At 34.9% G+C, this 11,398-nt stretch overlaps 1 non-coding gene across 1 annotated transcript; it reads left to right on the plus strand.

Annotated features, from left to right (window-relative positions):
• Nucleotides 1-1,126: 1,126 nt before the first annotated feature.
• On the plus strand, nt 1,127-1,232 carry LOC121217399 (small nucleolar RNA R71). The gene has a single exon (XR_005913505.1). It is a non-coding gene; the product is annotated as a small nucleolar RNA R71 (small nucleolar RNA).
• Nucleotides 1,233-11,398: the final 10,166 nt, after the last annotated feature.

Below are 11,398 nucleotides of genomic sequence, written 5' to 3' on the forward strand. Positions count from 1 at the left end.
TAAAACTCCCTGGATCTTTCAATTTGTGGGGTAGCTTATTCTGTAGAATAACTGAGCAGACTGCATTTAGCTCCACATGCGATGCTTCGTCCAACTTCCGCTTATTTACTAAAAACTCTTTTAAAAATTTCATTGCATTTGCCATCTGCGACAAAGCTTCAATAAACAGTAAATTAATATGTAATTTTTTCAAAAGTTTAAGGAATTTACCGAATTGTTCGTCTGAGCGGTCTTTCCTTGTCGCGTTAGGGTATGGTACACGAGGTTTATATTCGACAGTCACTGGTTTGTTTGTATTTTGACCTACCTCATCTCTCCCTTTGCTTACCACAGTTTCCTACCTCGGTTCTGGTTCAAGCTCAACGACTCCTTCGTCATATTGAGTATTAATTGCGTTGAGTTGTTCCCTTGGGTTAGGTTCGGTATTACTTGGCAAACTACCTTGTGGTCGTTCGGAGATCAGTTTGGAAAGCTGGCCTATCTGAGTTTCGAGTCCTTGGATTGATGCTTGTTGATTTTTAAGTGCTGTCTCGGTATTTTGGAAATGGGTTTTTGACATTGATATGAATTTTGAGAGCATCTTCTCAAGGTTCGGTTTCTTCTCTTGTTGGTAAGGTGGCTGTTGAAAACCCTGAGGATTTTGTGGCTTTTGATTTCCTTGACCACCCCAGGAGAAATTTGGATGGTTCCTCCAACCTGCATTATAAGTATTACTGTATGGGTTATTTTGAGATCTAAAGTTATTGTTACCCATATAGTTGACTTGTTCCTCTTCGGTTGTGGGATTGAAGGATTGATATTCTGTATGCACACCTCCTCCACTTGAGTCACACCTCATTACTGGATGTATCTGTGCAGAACTAAGTAAACCATCAATATTTTTATTGAGAAGTTCTACCTGATTTGACAGTATAGTAACTGAGTCGACGTTATAAACGCCGACTATTTTGTTGGCTTAGTCCTCATGACTTGCCACTGATAGTTATCCAGTGACATTTCTTCAATGAATTCATAAGCCTCTTCAGGCGTTTTGTTGTTGATGGTTCAGCCAGCAGCTGCGTCAACCATTTGCTGAGTCGAGGGATTCAAACCATTGTGGAATGTTTGTACTTGCAGCCAAAGCAGTAACCCATGGTGAGGGCACCTTCTCAGTAAGTCCTTGTATCTCTCCCATGCATCGTAAAGTGTTTTTAAATCCATCTACATAAAAGAAGAGATATCATTATGTAATTTAGCCATATTAGCCGGCGGAAAATATTTTAGTAAAAATTTCTCAGTCATTTGTTCCCAAGTAGTAATTGACCCTCGTGGTAACAAGTTCAACCACTGTTTATCTTTATTCCTCAATGAAAAAGGAAATAACCGAAGACGAATGGCATAATCATAAATGCCATTGATTTTAAATGTGTCGTAAAATTCAAAAAAATTTGCTAAGTGAGCGTTAGGACCTTCATCCTGCAAACCATCAAACTGAACAAACTATTTTATCATTTGAATAGTGTTAGGTTTTAATTCAAAAGTATTTGCAGCTACAGCAGGTCTAACTATGCTAGATTTAGAACCTGTTAAAAAAGGTTTAGCATAAGCATACATCGTGCGTGGAGCAGGATTTGATTAGCCGCAATTGCAGGAGGTAGCTGATTGCCTTGGTTTTCAACCATCTCTTTGGTTGGGGGTTGTGTAATATCCTAATTTTGGGCCTAGTCGGAATAGTGGTTTTGTGACCACAAAATCTGAGATAGAAATAATTATTTTATGATTATTTTAAGGCCTATGATATGATTGCATGATTGTGTGAAAATTTCGTGAAGAAATTTTATGCATAAAGTGCTTAATTTGAAATTTGGGACTAAATTGAATAAATTGCAAAACTTGTGTTCTAGAAGTATTTTGCATAAAATGGAATTAGATTATTAATTAGAGGTCCTTAAAGAGTAATTTTACCAATTTCTAAGTCTATGGACAAAAATTGGACATGGATGGAATTTTTGGAAAGTTTAGTAGTAAGGGCATTTTGGTCATTTAGGGGTAAAATGAATTAAAATACAAAATTAAAAGCCAATTTTGCTCATCTTCAACCCCATGGCCGAATATAGCAAGGAGAAACCATGGCTATGGTTTTTCAAGCTTCCAAGCTCGATTGTAAGTCCGTTCTAGCCTCGTTTTTAATGATTTTTACATTTTTGGAGTCCCGGTAGCTCGATTTAGCTTATGCTAGCAATAATTTAACCTAGGGTTTATATTTGGAAAAATACCCATAGGTGAAATTTGTGTATTTTGGTGTTTTATGATAGAATATAAGGTTTTAAATTATGTTAGACAACTTGTGCTACTCGGTTTTAAGTGAAAACGAGCAAAAGGGCTTAATCGGTAAAAATACCTAATAGTCATAAGTACATGTTAGAGTGAGAATTTGATATTGCCATAGAAGGGAAAATGATCAGCATGTCATAAAACATAAGAAAATAGGCTGAAGTTTAATTTACGAGCTTTGGGGCAAAAGTGTAAATATGCAAAAGTTTAGGGGCAAAATTATAATTTTTCCCAAATATGATTTTGGGTCACTTTGAATAATGTGAGTCCTAATTAGACTATATTTTAAATGATAGAGCAAGGAAAACTGAAATTCGGGCTAAAATAGGGAAAATACCAAGTTGTGGACGAAATGGTAAAAATAGCCATTTTCGCATACGAGGTAAGTTCATATGTAAATGTTGGTAACATAGTTATTATTTTAAATGTTTTAATGTTTTTTAAATGATATGATAATTATTATGAAATATTATACTTGTGATAATTGTTTGATAATATGTCAAATTAAGTGATATACTTGGAAAATGTGAAATACTACCGAGTATCGGTATCGGCATTCCGTAGAAGATGGTTGAGACACATGATTGGGAAAAAGGTCCCGTTGAACCTTAGGAATGGATTAGGATACAAGTGACATGTCACTGGGATATTTGGGCATACGAACTCATTGAGTTGAGTCCGAGTTCACTTATGGATGCGAGCGTCCGAACTCATTGAGTTGAGTCCGAGTTTGTGAAATGTAACTAGGCATCCGAACTTGTTGAGTTGAGTCCGAGTTCACCTATGGATACGAACGCCCGAGCTCGTTGAGTTGAGTCCGAGTTCGCTTATGGGCGGGTTACATGGTAGCTTGGCTACATATGTGGAACTTATGTGCAAACTTTCCATGTATCCGAATTATATTCCGATGTGTTCAACGGGTAAAGTTCTACTGAAATGGAGGAATACTCAAGATGAAAGGGACGTACTGGTAAGTGTTGTGAAATGGGTACTTTGAACAGGTATGTACTTAACCCTCGGGTTGAAAACTCGATATAACAACAATATGGTAAGATGATAAATGAAAATGTGATATGAATGTCTCGGTGATGATTATGCAAATGATGTTTTATGTTTGCGTATATAGTTGTGTTACTTGCTATTTGCATGTGAGCTTACTAAGCATTTATGCTTACTCCCTCCTTTTCATTCCTTGTAGTGTTGACAAGCCAGCTCGGAAATCGGAAACGGTCGGAGGCACGCTCACACTATCCGTATACCATCTTGGCATAATGGCTTGTATATTTTGAGTATGGCATGTATAGCATTATAATCATTTTGTATATATGGTCTTATGATATGGTTATTGAGTGGTATGGAAATAGAAATGCTTGGTAATGATTAGCCATTGGAATGACTAATCATGATCATATTTGGTATTATGTATGTCAAATTGCTAGCTAATCCATGGAAACCATGAAATAGGTAAAATTTACCATAAAATAGATTCAGACAGCAGCAGTGACGTGAGTTTGAAAAATCACTAAAAATATTAGAAATGGAATTAAATAATGAATAAGTTATGGAATCGAAGCTTGATGAGTCTACTTTAATATGGAATAAGCGAGACAGGTATATGAGCTATATTTTATAAGATGTTTAAATTTTTGTGAAACAGGGCCAGAGCGATTTCTGGATCCCCTGTTCTGACTTTGGAAATTCACCATAAATTTTACAAAGATAATTAGAAGTCACGATTTATATGTACAGATTCCTTATTGAGTCTAGTTTTATTAGAGACAAACGGCATTATCATTGAAGCTCTGTACAGGGAGATATCTGATTCGTAATACACAAAGGTCAGAGTAGTTGAACCCTGAAACAGGGGAGAATTTAACTAATAAACTGTACTAATTGGCCTGACCAAAAATTCTATAAAAATATTAGTAGATAGATATATGAGTCTAGTTTCAGGAAAAATTTAAGGAATTGGATTTTGAGTTTCGAAACTCGAGATATGATTTTTAAAGCGACTGTGATGCAGTTAGCCAACTTGTCTGGAAATTTTAAAATGAATTGTATGAGCTGTTTAAGTAATGAATTAAGTCCGTTAACACCTCGTGTTCGACTCCGGAAACGGTCTCGGATACGGGGCGTTACATTTAGTGGTATCAGAGCAGGTTTAGTCAGTTCTCGGACTAACCTAGCATGTGTAAAAGTTTAGCTATACATGCCATTGATCTGTGATAGTGTGATGTCTTCCGACGCGTATGAGTACTGTCTTATTTAGACAGGGTACTCTCCAATCGAGCTGCGCCGACCATGTTCAATGTTATTTGAAGGTATTTGAGTAAAATTATGATTATGATAAGTCTCAGTTTAGAAAAGTATGAATAAAGGTTTATGATACATATGTGATAAATATTCATATTTGCTTAATGCTCATATGATGTAGTGTATGTGGCTTACTTGATAAGATGAACGGAATAAATAGAAAGTAGTAGAGGTATGAATAAAGGTCATAATATTATGATACGAGTGAAAATGTCCTTGTCTTGATTTGGACGTCGAATGTTGATAAATGTTAATGATATATAATTTTTATGAGGTAAAGGATTATAATGAAATGAACTTATCTATGTTAAATTGTTGGACTGAATTATATGATTGTAATCATATGTACATGATGATGCACGAAATGAAAGTTGTGATTGTGATGCAAATATCTATGTTTGTTTGGTCTTATATGATGTCATGAGTATGAATTAATTTAATTAAATGAATGGATAAGTAAAGCTATCTAGAAAACATAGAATGTATGCATAAGTATATTGTCTAAATGGGACAATAGGAAAATTGGTGTAAGCCAATGACATGATTTTGATGATGTTACTATGATGATGGAAGTTGTGTCATATGTGTATGTATAAGAAAGTCGAGTCAGAGGTCCTACAACCCCTCCCCCTTACCGAAGTGGTACTTATAATGGAATTTCATGAAATTTGTATTGAATAAGTTTCCGGTTGAGAACCCAAAGAGTACTGTGATAGAATAATTATAAGTATGATTATAGATTAAAAATGAGCTGATAAGTAAAGTCAGAGCCAGTAAAGTATCGGATTGACGTAAAAATTATTGGAGTTATGCACTGTCCCAGTTAGAAAAGGAATTCTCCTTGGTAAACCGAATTACTCAGGTGCAAGGTCGAGAAAAGTGTAAATCGAAATTTATTCAGAACTGGCATTCTTTAGTGAATGGTTTAATATGAAATTTGTGACGGTAGAACTAGTTGGGGAAATGATATTTGAAATGTGAATTATCTGAGTGTGACAGTTATGACTGGACAGATTTAGCAGTCTCTTTTGAGATGTTCTATGTGTTCACCCGTTCTCAGAAATATTTCTATGGCTATTGATCTTCTGAAGAAATTCTTGTTATATAGGAATGTCTTCTAATTTGGTGTTGGATGAAAGCATTGGTAGTCTGACTGGTTTATAATTTATATTGCTCTATTTCATCGGGTATTCTATTTCATTTCGTCTGATAAGAATTGATGAGAGAATACATATGATATTATGATTCTGTTTCTTCTACTTGATGCTTCATCTGATATATATGTATGGGAAGATATATTGATCTTGTTATATTTGATTTTAGTGGGATTAAATGATGTTTTCTTCTGGACTTTCTTTCTTTGAAGAATTATCGGGGTATTCCGTATTTTCTCTATGAGTTTGGTTTTCGATTCTCCGGCATAGTATCATATCTTGGGTTTCTTTATCCTGGATCTCTTTATTCTGGATTTCTTTATTCCGGGTTTCTCTATCTTGGATTTCTTTATTCGGTTTTCTTGTTATCTTTGTTCTATAATTTGTCAATTATGACTCATGTTCGAAATACGTTCTTCAGCTCGTGATAATCATGTCAAATATGACTATACTTCTAATTTGATCTTGGTAATGTGGTGATTTTAGTATCGGGATTTTTTCTAATTTCTGTGTAAGGATTTGACATCAGTAAAGGCATAAGTGATAAAAGCGCAAGTTTCAGTCGGTATGGTGAATTATCTATTTGAAAGATTTCATGTGACAATTATGTCAGGATTATTTTTCCCAAGTCTGATAATAGAATTTCATTTTGTATGGATAAAAGAGTAAATAGTTTGAACGAGAAGTGTATATTTATTAGAAAGAGTTGGATATTAGTTTAAGTCACTACGAATGATAAGGTTTCCATATTATGAAAGCTGAAAAGTTTATTACATGTTGACAGAGTTCGGATAGATGAGAATATTGGTAACTGAAGCATCTGAACTAGACTAGTCTACATTGAGTAAAGACTTCCTGATTTTCAGTAATGTATTGTTGTATGAATTGTGATGTGTTTCAAGACAGTGAGGTAATGTGATAGTTTAGAGCATCCGATGTTACATAAAATCGGAGTTGTTAAAGGGGTTAAAGCCGAGCATTGAGATCTATCAAAATTATCCTTGTCAGTGTTGATATTGGGATGGAAATGAGAAGGATTATTCTTGAGGCCATATCAGAATTATTTCTATGGCGGAAAGAGGAAAATGTGATGTATCCTATTGTTAAATGTTTGGCGAGATCTAAAAATCATATCTGTATTGAATGAATTCCTACTCATCAGATTCATGGAATTTCAGGTCTCTTTGATTGTTGGATTTCTTGGAATTCTGGCCTCCATTAAATCAAGTTGAGATCCGGGTTTTATGTCATGATATCATCGGAAACTGAGAAGGGTTGAAAATTTAAGAACAGTTGAGAGTTGAGACTGTAAGCTTTTAGATCATATGAGAAATTGAAGAGATGTATTGGAGGTACAGTCTAAGTGCAAGTTCTTCGGCACCGAATATGAGATTAAAAGTGAAGACCACTTTTCTGGTAAGATTTTCGGGGACGAAAATCCCTGAAGGGGGGAGAGTTGTAATATCCTGATTTTGGGCCTAGTCAGAATAGTGGTTTTGTGACCACAAAATCTGAGATAGAAATAATTATTTTATGATTATTTTAAGGTCTATGATATGATTGCATGATTGTGTGAAAATTTCGTGAAGAAATTTTATGCATAAAGTGCTTAATTTGAAATTTGGGACTAAATTGAATAAATTGCAAAACTTGTGTTCTAGAAGTATTTTGCATAAAATTGAATTAGATAATTAATTAGAGGTCTTTAAAGAGTAATTTTACCAATTTCTAAGTCTATGGACAAAAATTGGACATGGATGGAATTTTTGGAAAGTTTAGTAGTAAGGGCATTTTGGTCATTTAGGGGTAAAATGAATTAAAATACAAAATTAAAAGCCAATTTTGCTCATCTTCAACCCCATGGCCGAATATAGCAAGGAGAAACCATGGATAGGGTTTTTCAAGCTTCCAAGCTCGATTGTAAGTCCGTTCTAGCCTCGTTTTTAATGATTTTTACGTTTTTGGAGTCCCGGTAGCTCGATTTAGCTTATGCTAGCAATAATTTAACCTAGGGTTTATATTTGGAAAAATACCCATAGGTGAAATTTGTGTATTTTGGTGTTTTATGATAGAATATAAGGTTTTAAATTATGTTAGACAACTTGTGCTACTCGGTTTTAAGTGAAAACGAGCAAAAGGGCTTAATCGGTAAAAATACCTAATAGTCATAAGTACATGTTAGAGTGAGAATTTGATATTGCCATAGAAGGGAAAAATGATCAGCATGTCATAAAACATAAGAAAATAGGCTGAAGTTTAATTTACGAGCTTTGGGGCAAAAGTGTAAATATGCAAAAGTTTAGGGGCAAAATTATAATTTTTCCAAAATATGATTTTGGGTCAATTTGAATAATGTGAGTCCTAATTAGACTATATTTTAAATGATAGAGCAAGGAAAACTGAAATTCGGGCTAAAATAGGGAAAATACCAAGTTGTGGACGAAATGGTAAAAATAGCCATTTTCGCATACGAGGTAAGTTCATATGTAAATGTTGGTAACATAGTTATTATTTTAAATGTTTTAATGTTTTTAAATGATATGATAATTATTATGAAATATTATACTTGTGATAATTGTTTGATAATATGTCAAATTATGTGATATACTTGGAAAATGTGAAATACTACCGAGTATCGGTATCGGCATTCCGTAGAAGATGGTTGAGACACATGATTGGGAAAAAGGTCCCGTTGAACCTTAGGAATGGATTAGGATACAAGTGACATGTCACTGGGATATTTGGGCATCCGAACTCGTTGAGTTGAGTCCGAGTTCACTTATGGATGCGAGCGTCCGAACTCGTTGAGTTGAGTCCGAGTTCGTGAAATGTAACTAGGCATCCGAACTTGTTGAGTTGAGTCCGAGTTCACCTATGGATGTGAACGCCCGAGCTCGTTGAGTTGAGTCCGAGTTCGCTTATGGGCGGGTTACATGGTAGCTTGGCTACATATGTGGAACTTATGTGCAAACTTTCCATGTATCCGAATTATATTCCGATGTGTTCAACGGGTAAAGTTCTACTGAAATGGAGGAATACTCAAGATGAAAGGGACGTACTGGTAAGTGTTGTGAAATGGGTACTTTGAACAGGTATGTACTTAACCCTCGGGTTGAAAACTCGATATAACAACAATATGGTAAGATGATAAATGAAAATGTGATATGAATGTCTCAGTGATGATTATGCAAATGATGTTTTATGTTTGCGTATATAGTTGTGTTACTTGCTATTTGCATGTGAGCTTACTAAGCATTTATGCTTACTCCCTCCTTTTCATTCCTTGTAGTGTTGACAAGCCAGCTCGGAAATCGGAAACGGTCGGAGGCACGCTCACACTATCCGTATACCATCTTGGCATAATAGCTTGTATATTTTGAGTATGGCATGTATAGCATTATAATCATTTTGTATATATGGTCTTATGATATGGTTATTGAGTGGTATGGAAATAGAAATGCTTGGTAATGATTAGCCATTGGAATGGCTAATCATGATCATATTTGGTATTATGTATGTCAAATTGCTAGCTAATCCATGGAAACCATGAAATAGGTAAAATTTACCATAAAATAGATTCAGACAGCAGCAGTGACGTGAGTTTGAAAAATCACTAAAAATATTAGAAATGGAATTAAATAATGAATAAGTTATGGAATCGAAGCTTGATGAGTCTACTTTCATATGGAATAAGCGAGACAGGTATATGAGCTATATTTTATAAGATGTTTAAATTTTTGTGAAACAAGGCCAGAGCGATTTCTGGATCCCCTGTTCTGACTTTGGAAATTCACCATAAATTTTACAAAGATAATTAGAAGTCACGATTTATATGTACAGATTCCTTATTGAGTCTAGTTTTATTAGAGACAAACGGCATAGTCATTGAAGCTCTGTACAGGGAGATATCTGATTCATAATACACAGAGGTCAGAGTAATCGAACCCTGAAACAGGGGAGAATTTAACTAATAAACTGTACTAATTGGCCTGACCAAAAATTCTAGAAAAATATTAGTAGATAGATATATGAGTCTAGTTTCAGGAAAAATTTAAGGAATTGGATTTCGAGTTTTGGAACTCGAGATATGATTTTTAAAGCGACTGTGATGCAGTTAGCCAGCTTGTCTGGAAATTTTAAAATGAATTGTATGAGCTGTTTAAGTAATGAATTAAGTCCATTAACACCTCGTGTTCGAATCCGGAAATGGTCTCGGATACGGGGCGTTACAGGTTGAGTATCGTCTTCTTGCTCGTTCTCTGTGTATCGTAAGCTGCGCCTTATCTCTCTTTGATTTCTACGAACTGTACGATCAATTTCTTCGTCAAAAAGTAATGGTCCCGACGGGTTTCTTCTAGTCATAAACTATAAAAACCTGCCAAGAGAAGGAAAAAAATAAATTAATAAATAATAATAAATTAAATTAAATTGCAAGAAAAATAAATGGCTAAAGTAATAAAAATTGAGCGTTCCTAATATTTTAGTTCCCCGGCAACGGCGCCAAAAACTTGATCGCGTGATTTGTAACAAGTAATAAATATTTATACTGAAGATCAAACCTAGACTAACTATTATCACGACGAAAAGGCAAGCGCACCTATCGAACAATAGTATAGTAATGGCAAGACCGGGATATCGTACCCAAGGGAACCAAAAGCACTAGTAATGACTGTCTTTTTATTATCTAGCCTAAGAATAATGGGGTTTTTTTAATTTAACCAATTATCTAAACTAAGAATGCACAGAGAAAAGAGTTAGGGAATTGCTTTTGGGAAAATCGATTGATTTGAGATAATACCTAAAGAAAAATTCACCTAGACTTTACTTGTTATTCTGACTCCAAATCGAACGATTTATTCATTCAACTTGTTCTGTAGAGATCCCTAAGTTATGTTATTATCCCTATTCAAGACTAATAATGTCTAATCCCTAGATTGAATAACTGAGACTTTTCTCTAATTAACACTCTAGGGTTGCATTAACTCGATCTATGGATCCCCTTATTAGGTTTCACCCTAATCCGGTAAAATCTTGTCACCCTATTTCTAGGCGCGCAATCAACTCCTCTTAATTATGACAAAAGTACTCTTAGACAGGGTCTATTCCTCCTCTGAATAAGAGCATGTCTTGAATCAGTATCCTAGGATATCAAAACAAGAATTAAGAACATATAATTAAGAACAAGTTAAATATTTATCATACGATTCAGAAAATAATAACAAGATTCGTCTTAGGTTTCATTCCCCTTAGGTATTTAGGGGTTTTAGTTCATAACTAAATAAGAAAACATCTCAGAAGAATAAAGAATACAAAACATAAAGAAAACCCAAAACTCATAAAGGGAAATTGAGGAGAGATCTTCAGTCTTGATGATGAATCTGGCTTCTGAGATGGATCAATCGGCTTCCTTGGAGTAATTCCTTACCCTCTATTCTTTGTCTCCCTTTTCTCCTCCTCTAGGGTGTATTTATAGGCTTTGGAATGCCTAAAAACCCTCAAATTGAACTTTTTTGAATTGGACTCAACTTGGGCTCGATAGGGACACGCTCGTGGCACACGCCCGTGTTCGATTACTTTAGGCCGTGTTTGAGCCTGCCAAATTGACACGGCCATGTGGT

This window comes from Gossypium hirsutum, chromosome A02 (genome assembly GCF_007990345.1).
Source record: "Gossypium hirsutum isolate 1008001.06 chromosome A02, Gossypium_hirsutum_v2.1, whole genome shotgun sequence".
NCBI lineage: Eukaryota > Viridiplantae > Streptophyta > Magnoliopsida > Malvales > Malvaceae > Gossypium > Gossypium hirsutum.